The 18,396-nt window shown below is 48.0% G+C and overlaps 1 protein-coding gene across 3 annotated transcripts in view; it reads right to left on the reverse strand.

Annotated features, from left to right (window-relative positions):
- The window catches only part of LOC144510824 (neuronal-specific septin-3-like), a 403,898-nt gene that overhangs the window by 284,235 nt on the left and 101,267 nt on the right, over positions 1 to 18,396 (reverse strand). Inside the window, exon 1 of one of the 3 annotated variants that reach the window (XM_078240764.1) lies at positions 11,981 to 12,108. The exons of the other annotated variants lie outside the window; for them this stretch is intronic. The gene's annotated coding sequence lies outside the window, so the exon portion shown is untranslated. Of the gene's footprint in view, positions 1 to 11,980; positions 12,109 to 18,396 lie in introns of those variants that run through there. 3 annotated transcript variants of the gene reach the window in all.

Consider the following 18,396-nt stretch of genomic DNA (forward strand, 5'->3'; position numbering starts at 1 on the left):
ACTGGCAGGTGAAGCTAGAACTAGGGGGCATGGCCTCAAAATAAGGGGAAGCAGATTTAGGACTGAGTTGAGGAGGAACTTCTTCACCCAAAGGGTTGTGAATCTGTGGAATTCCCTGCCCAGTGAAGCAGTTGAGGCTACATCATGGAATGTTTTTAAGGCAAGGACAAATACATTTTTGAACAGTAAAGGAATTAAGGGTTATGGTGAGCGGGCGGGTAAGTGGAGCTGAATCCACAAAAAGATCAGCCATGATCTTATTGAATGGCGGAGCAGGCTCGAGGGGCCAGTTGGCCTACTCCTGCTCCTAGTTCTTATGTAGCTCACCACCCCAAAATATCGACTCCTTGTTCAGCACAGCTCTATCAAATCCTTCCACATATGTGGGCGGCACGGTGGCACAGTGGTTAGCACTGCTGCGTCACAGCACCAGCGTCCCGGGCTCAATTCCTGGCTTGGGTCACTGTCTGTGTGGAGTTTGCACGTTCTCCCCATGTCTGCATGGGTTTCCTCCGGGTGCTCCGGTTTCCTCCCACACTCCAAAGATGTGCGGGTTAGGTGGATTGGCCATGCTAAATTGCCCCTTAGTGTCAGGGGGATTAGCAGGGTAAATACGTGGGGTTACAGGGATGGGGCCTGGGTGGGATTGTTGTCAGTGCAGACTCGATGGGCCGAATAGCTCATTCTGCACTGTAGGGATTCTATGATATGCCATTGCTTCATTTGAGAAGATGTGTTAAAATGTCAGTTTGATATCTGACCAAGGGCACCCCAGCTCTCTCTCACCACGTGTTCAGACACGCACACTTTGATGTGCTATCAATAAGGCGAAAGACTACCGATATGCCAATATAAGTGTAGGCTTTTATTCACAACAGAATCAGGAGCAGATCCCAACAAATAACCGACCTGGACTGAACAAGGGGGAGGAGACAGCCACCTTTATACTAGGTGCTAAGGGGAGGAACCAAACTGGAAGGGGATGTGTCCAGGTATGACAAGCACACACAACAGTGGTCCATATAGGACAAAGGCACAACTGAGGTCCACCACACACTTCAATTTCAAGTTTGTTTATTAATGTCACAAGTAGGCTTACACTGCAATGAAGTTACTGTGAAAATCCCCTAGTTGCCACACTCCGGCGTCTGTTCGCATACACTGAGGGAGAATTTAGCATGGCCAATGCACCTAACCAGCACGTCTTTCAGACTGGGAGAGGAAACCGGTGCACCTGAAGGATACCCACGCAGACACGGGGAGAACGTGCAGACTCCACACAGACAATGACCCAAACCACTGTGCTAGGTAGTGCAGGAGGAGTTGTTGGATGGCAAGAAACCCTAACTGATTTCCCCATCCATTACCAAGCATGAGATCATAGAATCTCTACAGTGCTGAAGGAGGCCATTCAGCCCATCGAGTCTGCACTGACCACAATCCCACCCAGGCCCGATTCCCATAACCCCACATATTTCCCCTCCTAATCCCCCTGACACCAAGGGTCAATTAGGCATGGCCAATCCACCTAACCCGCACATCTTTGGACTGAGAGGGGAAACCGGAGCACTCGGAGGAAACCCATGCAGACACAGGACGAACGTGCAAATTCCACACAGACAGTGGCCCAAGCCAGGATTCGAACCTGGGTCCCTGGTGCTGTGAAGCAGCAGTGCTAACCACTGTGCCACCGTGCCGCACCGAGATACAGCTACCAAAACCCTGGATGAAAAAAGCTAAGTGTTCAGGCTCGGGGCAGGGGGATGAGGGGAGGGGGGCGTTTCACTCGCTAGCTGCAAGCTCCTTCTTCCCCAATACTTATTTTCAGGGCTGAATGGTTTAAATCGGCATCAACCCGAGCTTTAAATATGAAAAACAGCCCAACTCCGAGGAAGCAACAGCTTGCCGCGTTGGTTGACAGAAATTCCTGAAGCCATAGCCAAGGCAAACAGCAGCATCTGCCGAGATTGGTGGATCAGCCACGCTGAACGTCCTGCCTTCAGCACTTCACACCAGATTCTCTGGCAACTGCGGAGCTCCGAAGCGCACGGGTCGGGTCATTCCTCAACCCTGAGCTTCCTGCCCAGCGCAGCCCAGCTGTGCAGTCAGCCTTTCCCACTGTCGCACGGAGTAAATAGCACAGCTGAGGAAGCGAGCACTGGGTCTGCGCAAGCTTGCCAAACTTTTTGACCCTTCTCCAGGGCGATACGTGCAAAAACAAAAGTTGAGGACGACCAAATTGCAGGCTGCATTCACTGTGGAACTAGAGTGGTCGGAGGTGGTGGGGGGAGCTGATATAGCAAGTAAAAACCATACAGCTCACACAACTTCCTTTTAACAACACAGTTCCTCATAAAAAAACAGCTTCGCCACAGTCTGATCCACATCCAAACTAGCCGTAGGCCAAACTTATTGGAACGGATATCTAAATCTTTAATTGCTGATATTAATTTTGTGTTTACAGAATGTATTTACAACCTGGTGGAATCTTTGCTCTATTTTTGTTCTGAACGAGAGTGCTGGGTCAAGGAGACATATTAAAAAGCGGAACAGAAGAGTGGTTTCAGTCTGAGTCGCATAAGACACAAGAGACCCTTTGCTTTCCCAACTCACGCCCTCAAATTAAACCCATCCTTTGCCGATGCACTCTTCATAAGTTCATAAGGGCAGCACGGCGGCACAGTGGGTTAGCACTGCTGCCTCACAGCGCCTGGGGTTCAATTCCCGGCTTGGGTCACCGTGTGTGTGGGGTTTGCACGTTCTCCCCGTGTCTGCGTGGGTTTCCTCCGGGTGCTCCGGTTTCCTCCCACAGTCTGAAAGACGTGTTAGTTCGGGTGCATTGACCCGAACAGGTGCCGGATTGTGGCGGCTAGGGGAATTTCACAGTAAGTTCATTGCCGTGTTAATGTAAGCCTTACTTGTGACTAACAAATATACTTTACTTTTACTTTTAAGTTCACAAGATATAGGAGCAGAATTAGGCCATTCGGCCCATTGAGTCCGCTCTGCCATTCGGTCGTGGCTGATACGCTCCTCATCCCCATTTTCCTGCCTTCTCCCCATAACCCTTCAACCCATTACCAATTAAAAATCTGTCTAACTCCCCCTTAAATTTACTCACTGTCCCAGCATCCACCGCACTTTGGGGTAGCGAATTCCACAGATTCACAATCCTTTGGGAGAAGTAGTTTCTCCTCAACTCTGTTTTAAATTTGCTGCCCCTTACCCTAAGACTATGACGTCTCCTAGAATGCCCCACATGAGGAAGCATCTGCTCCACGTCTACTTTATCCATACCTTTTAGCATCTTGTATACCTCAATTTGATCTCCCCTCATTCTTCTAAATTAGATAGGTTTATACAGCTGTTTCTTTGTCGTTAATGAAAAATCATCAAAAGGATCGATGTTATATGAAAAGCTGTGCAAAATGTTTTCTTTTCTGTGCCCCAGACTTCCTGAATCGCAGGTGTTTTTTCAAATAAAGGGAACCGATTCACCACCAGTCAGTAAAACGTCGCATTACAAATATAGAAACTGAACTAACCAACTCATCCAAACTGTTTTTCAAACATCTCTTGGCCATTTGTTCTTTTTTGTGAACACAAATATCTCAGGGCTGAAAATAAGAATTCTAAAATTTTATCTTAATTTATTAGTGTCACAAGTAGGCTTACATTAACACTGCAATGAAGTTACTGTCAAAATCCCCTCATCGCCACACTCCGGCGCCTGTTCGGGTAACACTGAGGGAGAATTTAGCATGGCCAATCCACCTAACCGGCACGTCTTTCAGACTGTGGGAGGAAACCGGAGAACCCGGAGGAAACCCACGCAGACACGGGGATAACGTCCAGACTCTGCACAGACAGTGACCCAAGCTGGGAATCGAACCCGGGTCCCTGGCGTCGTGAGGCAACAGTGCTGACCGCTGTGCCACCGTGCAACCCCTGCCACGTACACACAAAACCTAAAAGAGTACGCACTTAAAAGTACTTTTACCTTCCAAAGATGTGCAGGTTAGGGGGATTGGCAGGGTAAATAAGTGAGGTTACGGGGATAGGGTCTGGGTAATTTAATTTGATTTGTTTTATCATTGTCACATGTATTAGTATACAGTGAAAATTATTGTTTTTTGGCGTGCTATACAGACAAAGCATACTGTTCATAGAGAAGGAAAGGAGAGAGTGCAGAATGCAGTGTTACGGTCACAGCTAGGATGTAGAGAAAGATCAACTTAATGCGAGGTAGGTCCATTCAAAAGTCTGACGGCAGCAGGGAAGAAGCTGTTCCTTGAGTCGGTTGGTACGTGATCTCAGACGTTTGATCTTTTTCCCGACAGAAGAAGGTGGAAGAGAGAATGTCCGGGGTGCGTGGGGTCCTTAATTATGCTGGCTGCCTTTCCGAGACAGCGGGAAGTGTAGACAGAGTCAATGGATGGGAGGCTGGTTTGCGTGATGGATTGGGCTTCATTCACAACTCTTTGTAGTTACTTGCGGTCTTGGGCAGAGCAGATGCTCTGTCAGAGAGTCGGCTTCCTTCTGCACTTTCCCGAAACCATAATTTAACTTTCATATAAAGTTCCTTCAGGCTGTGAATAAAATGCTTTTAGAATTCCATATTCAGACCATACGACAAGTGAAGAGGTGTTATAAAAGTAACTTGACATCCAGGTGTCAGTGATCCGGCCATTTGATCAGAGGTGAAAAGTTACGGAGATCTCTTGTGGAGGGCTAAGTGAAGGACAGCGGAAAGAAGGATTCACCCAGGATGATGGACGTCACAGGGCAGCTACAAACAAGCTACAGTGAATGTGTGTGGATGTTGCTAGGACAGGCGATAGTGACATACCGTGACAGTGGACGGCCGCGAGCAGGGCAATCAAATTGCCTTTTTTGTCTTCAAGCTCATCACCAAATTCTGCTTGATCCGGCCATGTGTTGTGAGCACTGTTGGCACGGCCAGCAGTTACCGTCCATTCCTAATTGCCCTCGAGAAAGTGGGGGCAAGCCACTTTCTTTAACTGCTGCAGTACGTCTGATACAAGGACACCAACAATGCTGTTAAGCTGGGAATTCCAGGATTTTGATCCAGGGACGATGAAGGGGACGGTGATATATTCCTAAGTCAGGATGGTGCCTGACTTACATAGAAACATAGAAGATAGAGGTAGTAGCAGAGGCGGGTACAATTTTGTCTTTTAAAAAGCGTTTAGACAGTTACATGGGTAAGATGGGTATGGAAGGATATGGGCCAAAGGCAGGCAATTGGGACTAACTTCGTGGTTTAAAAAAAAAGGGCCGGCATGGACAAGTTGGGCTGAAGGGCCTGTTTCCATGCTGTAAACCTCTATGACTCTATAGGAGCAGGAGGAGGCCATTTGGCCCTTCAAGCCTGCTCCACCATTCATTACATTCATGGATGATCGTCCAACTCAGACTTGGAGGGGAACATAGCATAGAGGTGATGCTGTACCCAAGCGTCTGGCCATAGTGTTTCTTGGAGTCGGTTCCAAGTATGTACACATTGGTCAGCTGGGATGTGTGTCAAATACTTGAACTTAAACGTCAAGTCATTTAACTCCCAACAAGTCTTGGCAAATGCTCAGAGAGTACCTAGGTGGCTAAATTTTTCATTGAATTGAAATGACAACAGAAACACAGGCCAGCCAAAGAACCATCAGCCAAACTGAATCTTCACAGAAAGACGGCATGCATTGGGTAGTTCGAATGAGAAGATACTACTAGAAAGATCGCGACTCAATTTCACAAGCTTGGGAATAGAATGTTTACTGTAAATCCATCTACCGATGCTTTCTTATATAACCACTTGTTGCTTATCACTCAGAATAATTTTTTTTAACAATTCAAGATGGGGCAAGCACAGTGGCACAGTGGTTAGCACTGCTGCCGCACAGCACCAAGGGTCTGGGTTCGAATCTGACCTGAGGTGACTGTGACTAAGAAGCCCACAGAGTATAGAATAAGGTGAAACATTGTCTTAGGGTGCGGCAGTAATGGGAAGTTACAAGTCTGTCACCCACTATGCTGATGTGAGAATCTTATACCACCATTAGGGTGGCACGGTAGCACAGTGACTAGCACTGCTGCCTCACAGAGCCAGGGACCCGGGTTCGATTCTCGGCTTGAGTCACTGTCTGTGTGGAGTCTTGCACGTTCTCCCCAATGTCTGCGTGGGTTTCCTCCGGGTGCTCCAGTTTCCTCCCACAGTCTGAAAGATGTGTTGGTTAGGTGGATTGGCCATGCTAAGTTGTCCCTTAGTGTCAGCTGGAGTAGCAGGGTAAATACGTGGGGTTACGGGGATGGGGCTGAGGTGGGATTGTTTCCTCCCATTGTCCAAAGTTGCTCTGGTTAGGTGGATTAGCCATAGTAAATGAGTGGGGTTACGAGGATGGGATGGAGTGGAGGGCCTGGGTAAGATACCTTGGCAGAGATTCGGTGCCAACTTGATGGGCTGAATGGCCCTCTTCTGCACTGTAGGGATTCTACGATTCTATGTATTTCATGTTCAGAGGGTTAAAACTACGCTAAATACCACAATTCTCCCATGTCTTGAAATGCACAGGCTAATTCATTCTGAGATGCGATCAGCTGAAGTTAAAGGAACGTTGAGTTGAGTTTGCCTCTATGCAGCAATAGCTGTTTGAACACTTGAAGTGTCAACTCAGAAACTCAACCAAAACCACCAACATTAAAGCTTTCAATAGAATTCTCCCCCAATGCCTCCCTTTCGTAACGGTTGAGGGTAACATTAAATGTCACGGCTAAACCATGTCTATATCTTGGAAATCAAACAGAGCATTGCTGAAACTGGTCCAAGCAGTAACAGGCACGTAGCAAAACACGCAATCAATTCTTCACCATGTCCAATCTTCCTTCTGCTGAGTGATAGTTCAGACTCTCATAGAATCCCTACAGCACAGAAGGAGGCCAGGGTGAATCTCACTGGCATCCCACTAATGGGATGCAGATGAAGACCCGGCCACCTATGCCAGATTATCTGCAGGGCCCGGTGGGGAGATAAGCCAGTGTGAGAACATGTTTGGAACAATGTGGCGTGCTGAGGGATTGAACATGGACAATGCCTTAGGCTGCCTCCAGTATTCAGGATGGAGGCCACCAGCCATCCTGGACTCTGGAAGAGCACAGCAGGGAGGCTGGGGTTGGGTGGGGGTGGGGGGTGGGGTTGCATTTGTAGTTGGACTTTTTCCAGATTTGGTGCCCTGGAATGGGGTCTATCTTCCAACCTCTCAGAATGTTCCTGGAGGCCGGTCTTCATTTTTAGAACGTCCACCGTCTTTCTACAACAGTGGGTCAGTGATGTTGGGTGCCTTTTCCAATATGGCGCCTAGATAAGATGGCGGACTATGTGCCATCAGGCTACCCCATCGCGGAATGCGGCGCAACACCCCCAGATGCATAATTAATGAGGTCGGGGCTGGAAGATCTCGGGTGATTGCCTGCCAGCCGCCACGGCAGGAAACACTCCACTTTGCCGTCCCCACTATGGCACTTAACCCCAGGACGGGAGAATTCCGCACTTGTGTCACCCATAGTTTGGACTGAGTTTAAAACTAATTTTAAGTTTATTTGTTAGTGTCACATGTCAAGAGGGCTAGAATACAAGAGCAGGGATGTACTTATGAGGCCGTATAAGGCTCTGGTCAGACCCCATTTGGAGTATTGTGAGCAGTTTTGGGCCCTGTATCTAAGGAAGGATGTGTTGGCCTTGGAAAGGGTCCAGAGGAGATTCACAAGAATGATCCCTGGAATGAAGAGCTTGTCGTATGAGGAACGGTTGAGGACTCTGGGTCTGTACTCGTTGGAGTTTAGAAGGATGAGGGGGGGTCTTATTGAAACTTATAGGATACTGCGAGGCCTGGATAGAGTGGACGTGGAGAGGATGTTTCCAATAGTAGGAAAAACTAGAACCAGAGGGCACAACCTCAGGCTAAAGGGACGATCCTTTGAAACAGAGATGAGGAGGAATTTCTTCAGCCAGAGACTGGTGAATCTGTGGAATTCTTTGCCGCAGCAGGCTCTGGAGGCCAGGTCATTGAGTGTCTTTAAGACAGAGATAGATAGGTTCTTGATTAATAAGGGGATCAGGGGTTATGGGGAAAAGTCAGGAGAATGGGGATGAGAAAAATATCAGCCATGATTGAATCGCGGAACAGACTCGATGGGCCGAGTGGCCTAATTCTGCTCCTATGTCTTATGGTCACAAGTAGGCATACATTAACATTGCAATGAAGTTACTGTGAAAATCCCTTAGTCGCCACACTCCGGTGCCTGTTTGGATACACTGAGGGAGAATTTAGCATGGCCAATGCACCTAACCAGCATCTTTCAGACTGTGGGGATAAACAGGAGCACCCAGAGGAAACCCACTCAGAAGGAGGCCATTCGGCCCATCGAGTCTGCACCGATCACAATCCCCCCCCAGGTCCTATTCCCGTAACCCCCCTTATTTACCCTGCTAATCCCCCTGACACTAGGGTCAATTTGCGGGGACAACGGGAGGAAACCGGAGCACCCGGAGGAAACCCAAGCAGACACAGGGAGAACGTGCAGACTCCGCACAGACACCTGACCCAAGGTCGGAATCAAACCCGGGTCTCTGGAGCCGTGAGGCAGCAGTGCTAACCACTGTGCCGGCCCTGATCTTGACTTTTCCAAGTCAATGCAAAACAAAACTAAGCACGTTGTGTAACGGATGGCCAATTTGCTGCAAGTCTGCTTCCAACTGCTGCCTAAGATCAATGCCATCCTTCCCGTCATCAAACTGAAGCCAGATTGAAGCATCTCAGAATGAAAGGATTTTTGCGCTGTTAGAAATTCTGTTTCCAGCTCAAGATGCTCACCAACTAGGGTGGCACAGTGGTTAGCACTGCTGCCTCACAGCGCCAGGGACCCGGGTTCAATTCCTGGCTGGGGTCACTGTCTGCATGGAGTTTGCACATTCTCCTCGTGTCTGCGAGGGTTTCCTCCGGGTGCTCCGGTTTCCTCCCACAGTCCAGAGATGCGCGAGTCAGGTTGATTGGCCATGCTAAATTGACCCTTAGTGTCAGGGGGACCAGCAGGGTAAATGCATGGGGTTGTGGGGATAGAGCCTGGGTGGGATTGTGGTTGGTGCAGACTCGATGGGCCGAATGGCCTCCTTCTGCACTGTAAGGATTCGATGATTCTACATGCTTATTTTATCCCTCGCTGGTTTAAGGCAATTTGAAAGTAGAAGTTTATTACAAAGTGCATTACAATATGTAAAGCTGTCATGATGTCTCTGTTGAATGGGTGAGATTCTCAGTCCCGGGAAATGTGATCAGAACAAGCTGATAATTGTATTACCTTTGGAGACAGCGACCAGAGGAAAATGACATCTTTCAGACATAACAAGCTTTCAGGTGTCTGTCAGGGGAGAACTCGCAACGTGTGAACTCTTCTCATCTCGTTGGTGTGAACACTGCAGTCAAAAGGTCACAATTGCCAGCGAATGCTGTGGTGGAAGACGTAAAGATTGCGAACTGCGTAAATAATGCCTAAGCTTATTGCAATATTGATTAGCTTATGCTGAATTCAGTGGCTTCTGGGTAGCCTCGCAATGTGACCCAGTGTTTCGGGTTGACTTTGCAACTGTTTTAAATGGTTGCATCTTTGTCTCACCATTTCTACTGGGATATGTCAGAAAGTCTTGCATTTTTATAGCACTCTTCAAATGACCACTCGACTTCTTAAAGCACTTCCAAGTCAATGAGGTATTTCAAATGTATCACAGAATCTCTACAGTGCAGAAGGAGGCCATTCAGCCCATCATGTCTGTGCAAACTCTCCAATAGAGCATCTTACTCAGACCCGCCCCTGTCCCATCCCCACAACCCCACCTATTTACTCTGCTAATCCCCCTAACCTACACATCTTTGGACGCGAAGGGGCAATTTAACATGGCCAATCCGCCTAACCTGCCCATCTTTGGACTGTGGGAAGACACCGGAGCACCCGGAGGAAACCCATGCAGACACGGGGAAAACGTGCAAACTCCGCACAGTCACCCAAGGCCGGAATTGAACCCGGGGTCCCTGGCGCTGTGAGGCAGCAGTGCTAACCACTGTGCCACTGCGCTGCCCCCTATGTTTTGTTTTTATTCATTCGTGGGACATGGATGTTGCTGGCTGGGCCAGCATTTATTGCCCATCCCTAGTTGCCCCTTGAGAAGGTGGTGGTGAGTTGCCTTCTTGAATCCACGTGCTGTGGGTTGACCCACAATGCATTTAGGGAGGGAATTCCAGGATTTTGACCCAGTAACGGCGAAGGAACAGCGATATATTTCCAAGTCAGGACGGTGAGTGGCTTGGAGGGGAACTTGCAGGTGGTGGTCTTCCCATGTGTCTGCTGCCTTTGTCCTTCTGTGTCCTATGTGTTGTCAATCCTGAAGAGTGTATTCCCCCTATTTGGAACCCAATTCAAGCGCCAACTTCAAGAAAACTTTCTGGACCAGACTGTTTGATTCAGAATAAAGCTTTCTCTTGCTTTGGGTCAATAATTCCTCAGTGACTACCCTCGCGATACCAGGTATGCCATTTCCACTGCCAACTACCCCTTTTTTAACCGGAGTGCGATTGCTAATTTAACGCCACATCATGGCAGTTTGATCAATAGATTGATGCTTGCTAGGAATGTCAATGAGACTTTCCCCCCATGCTGTTCTCACTTGGGTCCCTTGCAGTTAGCAAACTCGGGAGAGATTCTCTTCACATCAGCCTGGGCTGAATTGGCAATTGAGAAGGTGGTTCAGTTCCTCACATGCCATTTTATGCTCAGTATGTACTGAATCCCATCTCTGCCTGTGTAAAATACTACTCTATCTTTAAAATAGCACCGTTATAAAATGTTACTTACTGGACACATAACTGATAACTAAAGTCAAACTGTACATTAATATCAAGGTGACATTGATAAGACACTGTAATCTATTCTGATAAATTACTAGAAGGAGTAAATCTCAGTATTTTAACCTTGAACAGCTGATATCTGAAAGGGTTAGTTACAATTGCTGATAATAGTCCGTAACCAATATACAAGCAAAATATTGCGGACGCAGTATTTTTTTTCATATTCCAGTAAACCAACAGTTATTCCAATTCGTACACTACTAAATGCAACATGTTCTTGGAGGACTACCCATTGTCTCCAGAAAAACAATTTCGGATAAATTACTGGGTACTCCCATTCCATGTACTAACGTACTCCTTTTTTTAAACTCTGTTCCAGCATTGCAAAGTACAGCATTATTACTTCCTCTTCACAGCATTCTGGTTTCAGTCTGTTTAAGTCTTGAATACTAGAGTATGTACAGAAACTGAACAATGGAATGCTAGTTTTAAAGATTCCCATGAACAGCCCTTAATGTTAAGCAGGAGACAAACTAAAGCAGCAGTCTCTCATCACACACACAGCTGACAATCTGAAATATCTACTTGCGCAATTAAGCTTTGCCCATTTATACACACATGACACACATAAACACACAACACGTACACGATACAAAACATGCACACAACACACACAATAACATGCACACAACACACACAATAACATGCACACATACAACATGCACACAACACACAAACACGCATGCAACACAAAACACGGGCACAACACAAACACACACTACACATAAACATGTACACAACACACACAAACATACAACGCACAAAACATGTACAACACACACAACATGCGCACAACACACAAACTCACGACACGCACAAACACACAAATAACACACAGGCAACACACAGCAGCGTCATATAAAGGACATCCACTCTGCGTTACTGCCCTAATTCCGCTCATTAAACAGTACATGTACCATTGACAAAATCAGCCACAGTGTCTAACAGCACAAGTCGCTACTCTTCAACATCAGACCATCTCTTTTAAGTAACCAAGTACGGGCAGAACTTACCTTCTCTACGGTCGGGCTCCCCTTCTCCCCTGCAGATTTTACAGGAGGGACAATGTAATATTGCCACTCTCTGCCTTCAGCTGTGAAAGGCACCGTCTCTAAGCAGAGTGCAAACACAGGAAAGCTGCAACAGGAAGCACCGAGTTACTACACTATTTGCACTCCAGAGGAAGTGAGAGAGCATGTGGGGACTTCAACAATAGCATGTAACCCTGTGTCAAAATCTCATTAAATGACAGGCTCTTATTCACAAAAGGAGACAAGCATATGGTCGAGTCTTGAAAAGTTGCTTCTGCACAAACAGCAAGTTAAGTGCATGTATCGGCACAAAACAGAATAGAAAACCAGGCGACTTGTTCTTTTTTATTAAAGAGAGAGAGAGAGAGAACTACGCCATCAAACCTCTGTTTAGGAAATTAAAGTGGTTTCAGAATGATGGCTTTCCCAACTGCAGCTTAATCAAGAGATCTCCACAGGGGGCAGCTATGCATGCTCAAGCTTTGAATGGAAAAGCCTCCTCTTGTGCTTCTCTCTTCCTTCAACCCTTCACATCTCCGGGGAGAGTCTTTAAGGAACGATGGGAAGGCTATACATCTTTCTTCATATGCAAATACCAGTCGGTTTTCACTCAATCCCTGCTTCCACATACTCTCCCCCCTCCACCCCGCCTCGACTTTTACCCTGATAATGATGGAAGCCAGCGCGCTGACTCTAATGAGTGCTCGCTCCCAGAAGCTGTTGGATAGCACAAAAGAAAAAGCTCCAGCAATCCGACTGGGTGAGAAATACTTAAACTTAAGTTTATTTATTCGTCTCACAAGTAGGCTTACATTAACACCGCGATGAAGTTGCTGTGAAAACCCCCTAGTCGCCACACTCCGGCGCCTGTTCGGGTACACCCGAGGGAGAATTTGCCAGCGTTGGACGAGGGTGGGCACATTAAGAAGCCTCACAACACCAGGTTAAAGTCCAACAGGTTTAGCTGGAATCACGAGCTTTCGGAGCGCTGCCCCTTCATCAGGTGAGTCTGGTGAAGGAGCAGTGCTCCGAAAGCTCGTGATTCCAAATAAGCTCGTTGAATGTTAACCTGGTGTTGTGAGACTTCTTACTGTGCCCACCCCAGTCCAACGCCGGCACCTCCACATCATGGCTACCATCGGCACCACAAACCGCCGGCTCAAAGTGGCGAGTGTCTCCAAGAAGATCGCACACATCGACAAAGACATCAAGTCTCTCCACTCACCTGATGAAGGAGCAGCGCTCTCGAAGCCCGTGATTCCAAATAAACCTGTTGGACTTTAACTTGGTGTCCTGAGACTTCTTACTGAGGGAGAATTTAGCATGGTCAATGTACCTATTCTTCAGGCTACTTTATGTAAAGAACTTTATTTTTCTTCGCTACCACTGATTTCCATCAACCAGCACACCATAACCTCCATTTTGGAAACTTTTCTTTATACCTGAAAATTAAACCCATTCTTACAGCAGGTACAAAAAGTTGTCTGCAGCAATGATTTTATCAGCCAAATAAAACATGATGATACAGTGACCAGCGATAAGAATTGAGGGGTTGCTAGGGCGTGGAATGTTCCTACCAGAAACAGTGACAGGAATAGACTCCATCATACATTTTATTTCTGAAATTATAGAAAAAAAGAGAAGTATGGGAAATAGAACGACATGGAAAGTTCTTTCTGATGGCTGTGTGGCGATAATGACATTTTTAAAGTTTATATAAGAATATAAGAACATAAGAACTAGGAGCAGGAGTAGGCCATCTGGCCCCTCAAGCCTGCTCCGCCATTCAATATGATCATGGCTGATCTTTTCATGGACTCAGCTCCACTAACCTGCCCGCTCACCATAACCCTTAACTCCTTTACTGTTCAAAAATCTATCTATCCTTGTCTTAAAAACATTCAGTGAGGTAGCCTCAACTGCTTCACTGGGCAGGGAATTCCACAGATTCACAACCCTTTGTGTGAAGAAGTTCCTCCTCAACTCAGTCCTAAACCTGCTCCCTCTTATTATGAGGCCATGCCCCCTAGTTCTAGTTTCACCTGCCAGTGGAAACAACCTTCAACGCCTTATTTATTGGTGTCATAGGTAAGCTTACGTTAACACTGCAATGAAGTTACTGTGAAAATCCCCTAGTCGCCACTCTCCGGCGCCTGTTTGGGTACACTGAGGGAGAATTTAGCACGGCTGATGCACCTATAACCAGCACGTCTTTCGGACTGTGGGAGGAAACCGGAGCACCCGGAGGAAACCCACTCAGACACGGGGGGAGAACGTGCAGACTCCGCACAGACAGTGACCCGAGCCGGGAATCGAACCCGGGTCCCTGGCGCTGTGAGGCAGCCACTGCCAGAGAAAGGGAAAGCGAGAGAGAGAAAAAAAAAAAAATCAGTGGAACTGCACATCTTGTTTTAATATAACGTCGGACATTTCCTGTTAATGATTAATGCTAGAAGGAGCAGACTCCACAAAGAATGACAACCACTTGGAGGTGCTTGAGTGGAAATGTGGCATGTGAAGAAGATGAAGCCAAAGTATTTCTTGTGCATTAACTCTGTTTTTTCTGTGGCGGTGGACGGGGTGGGGGGAGATGGGGGGGGGGGCACTTACTACGCAGGCACCGGGAAAACCGTGACTGCGAACGTTTATAACGCAGCTGGAGATTAAAACGAGAGAAAGTTGGGATTATCTGTGAAATGATTTGAAATGCTGTACTGTCAACCACCCCCCCGCCATTCAAATATGTTTCCCATTACAAGGGGTCACAATGCATTTCAGACTGATATTGTTGCAGGGTAATTGGGTAGATTCATTTTTTTTGGTTCAATCTCGGAAAATCTGCAGGGGATTAGCTGACATTTTCAGTAAATCCCTTTCCTCTAATAAATCCCTTTCAATACTTGGGCTCCAATCAACGTGGATAAATGGCCTGCAAATGAGGCTGCGTGTATAACTGCTTGGACAGAATGTTTCAATTGTAAAAATGTGCACTGATTGCCTCTGTACATGATACAAGCTACCAGATTGCAACGTGAAAGTGATAATTCTGGTTCCCGCTGCATAATGCAACTTAGTATTGGGAACCTGGCTCGACTTTTATTGTCCGCAAGAATGAATTCTTTCAGCAAAAAAAAGAAATTCTGTAAGATAGTTTTATAAATCCACCAGCCACGGGCAATGTGGGAACAACCAAGGCATCGACTAACTTGGGGTGGAATCCTCCCATCGTGAGACTTGTGACGGAAGCGGAAATGTGGAATGTTTCCCGCTCCGCGGCCAGCTGGAAAACACGCCAAATCTTCCGGTCCCGACCTCATTAATTAAGCACCGGGTCTTTCACATCCTGTGGGCAGTTCTAAAGTAAAGTTTATTTATTGGTCACAAGTAGGCTTACATTAACACGGCAATGAAGTTACTGTGAAAATCCCCTAGTCACCACACACTCCGGCACCTGTTCGGGTACACTGAGGGAGAATTTAGCATGGCCAATGCGCCTAACCAGCACGTCTTTCGGATTGTGGGAGGAAACCAGAGCACCCGGAGGGAACCCAAGCAGACACGGGGCGAATGTGCAGACTCTGCACAGACAGTGACCCAAGCCAGGAATCGAACCCGGGTCCCTGGCACTGTGAGGTAGCAGTGTTAACCACTGTGCCACCGTGCCGCCCTCTGGCCTCCCTGCGACGTTTATCGTAGCATTGGGATCTTCTGGAATTTCCCATTGATTCCACCCCATGCTGTTGATAAATCCCCGGGTGGTAGTGTGTTGTTGGAGGGACCAGAATGTCCCGCCAGTGTGAAACCTATATGGCAGACTCTTTAACCTCAGGTGCCTCCGTGCTAAAACAAAACTGACCACCATAGACATTCATGAGTTGTAGGTTTGGAGTGGCATGGTGGCACAGTGGTTAGCACTGCTGCCTCACAGTGCCAGGGACCCGGGCTCAATTCCGGCCTCGGTTAACTGGCCGTGTAGAATTTGTACCTTCTGCCGGTGTCTCCGTGGGTGTGCTCCGGTTTCCTCCCACAGTCCAAAGATGTGCGGGTTAGGTTGATTGGCCATGCTAAATTACGCCATAGTGTCAGGGCGATTAGCATGGTGAATACATGGGTTACGGGGACAGGGCCTGGGTGGGATTGTGGTCGGTGTAGACTCAATGGGCCGAATGGCCTCCTTCTGCACTGTCGGGATTCTATTCTATGAACGCAGTGTCATTGTCCACTCTTCCCCAAGTTTTCAAGCCCCCTCGATCTCTTCTACTCTGTATTAAGGAGCCTCACCCTATCCTTGCCAAAAATAATATTTTACACTTCATGAAATATTTATTCTTCAGGCTACTTTATGTAAAGAACTTTATTTTTCTTCGCTACCACTGATTTCCATCAACCAGCACACCATAACCTCCATTTTGGAAACTTTTCTTTCTACCTGAAAATTAAACCCATTCTTACAGCAGGTACAAAACATTGTCTGCAGCAATAATTTCCTCAACAAAATAAAACATGATGATACAGTGACCATCGATAGGAATTGAAGGGTTGTTAGGAATGTTCCTACCAGAAACAGTGGCAGGTATAGACTCCATAATACATTACATATCTGAAACTATAGCAAAAAGAGGAGTATTGGAAATAGAACGACATGGAAAGTTCTTTCTGATGGCTGTTCGGTGATAAAGATGCTTCTAAAGTTTATTTATTATTGTCACAAGTAAGGCTTACATTAACACTGCAATAAACTTAGTGAAAATCCCCTAGTTGTCACACTCCGGCACCTGTTTGGCCACACTGAGGGAGAATTTAGCATGGCCATTGGGGTGGGAGAGGGGGATTGAGATGAGGGAATGGATGGTGGGAGGAGAAGGGGGGGGGGGGGTGGTGAAGGAGCTGGGAGGATGGGGATGACGGTGGCAGAATGGTGGTGAGGGATGGGGGGATGGGTCGAGGGAGGGTGGGGGAGGGGGATTTTGGAGGGTGAGGGGATGGGAGGGTGAGGGAGGGGGGAAATGGTGATGAGGGAGAGGTGATAGGGAAGTGAGGGAGAGGGGATAGGGAGAAGGTGAGCGAAGGGGGCTGGAGATGGTGAAGGAGTGGGGGATGGGTGGTGAGGGAGGGGGGAGGGTGAGGGGGTGGGAGGGCGAGGATGGGTAGTGTGGGAGGGCAGAGGGAGGGTGGGAGGGTGAGGGGGGTGGGAGGGTGAGGATGGGGAATGGGTAGTGTGGGAGGGCAGAGGGAGGGGGGTGGGAGGGTGAGGGGGGTGGGTAGTGTGGGAGGGCAGTGGGAGGGCAGAGGGGAGGTGGGAGGGGGGAGGGTGAGGGATGGAAGGGGTTGGGGGAGAATGGTTTAAGCGGGTGCGATCCTGTTTTCCCCTGCCCGGGCTGGGATTTACAGGTGTGCACCGGCAATTCCAGCCCTGCCCACAGACGCTGGGTATGAATTTCTCAAATTTAAATTCCCGTCAGCTGGGCACCAATCGCTGCGGCACACATTAGAACGACAATTCCCATCAGTCACTGCGGGCTGGGCCTCCCTCCCCTGCTTGTATACTGCCACTCCTCACTGTACAAGGTGCCACAAGCCACTCGGCTAAGTCAGCGGCGACCAGTGATTGTCTCCGGAAAGAGCTGCCCCATCTTCCTCTGTGATTGGCTCAGCAGTGCGGGTTCAATGTCGTTCTGCCCCTGATTGGCTGCGAGAGACTCGCTCATCATTTTGGGGGCTCCCTGCCGTTTGGGGGCTCCTGCGCCCAGGCACGGTCTGTTTCATTGTAAATCCACCCCCGTTCCTCTGCACCACCCCCCTACCCCCTTTACTGCCACTTATCCTACCCCCCCCAACCTCCCCCCAACTCCCCACTGACACTAACCTCAATCTTCGTCATCACCCTTTTCCCACATCACCGACCCACCCCTGAGGACCTCTATCCTCCCTGACACAGAATCATAGGATCCCTACAGGGCAGAGGAGGCCATTTGTGGTTAAAAGCCAAGTGAAAACAGAGTGCAGGAAGCCCAGCATCATGGAGTAATTCCGGCTCAAGCTTATCGAATGGGCCTGTGGCAGCCAGATTAAACTAAGATGGGAGATGGGAGACATTTGGCTGAGATATTGGGACAGGCAGTGCTGAGCGTGTCCTCGGAGACAAGGGATGTGCATTTTTTTTGTTTAACTTTTAATTATTTCATCCCTGCTAGCAAGGCCAGCATTTTCTGGCCATCCCTAATTGCCTCCGACTAAAGGCCACTTCAGAACAGAGGCAGTTAACAGTCAACCACGTTAACCCTGGAGTAGGATGCAAGCCGGACCGAGCACGGTGGTTAGCATTGCTGCTTCACAGCGCCAGGGGCCCAGGTTTGATTCATGGCTTGGGTGACTGTTCGGGATCTGCACGTTCTCCC

Source organism: Mustelus asterias, chromosome 23 (genome assembly GCF_964213995.1).
Source record: "Mustelus asterias chromosome 23, sMusAst1.hap1.1, whole genome shotgun sequence".
NCBI classification, from domain to species: domain Eukaryota; kingdom Metazoa; phylum Chordata; class Chondrichthyes; order Carcharhiniformes; family Triakidae; genus Mustelus; species Mustelus asterias.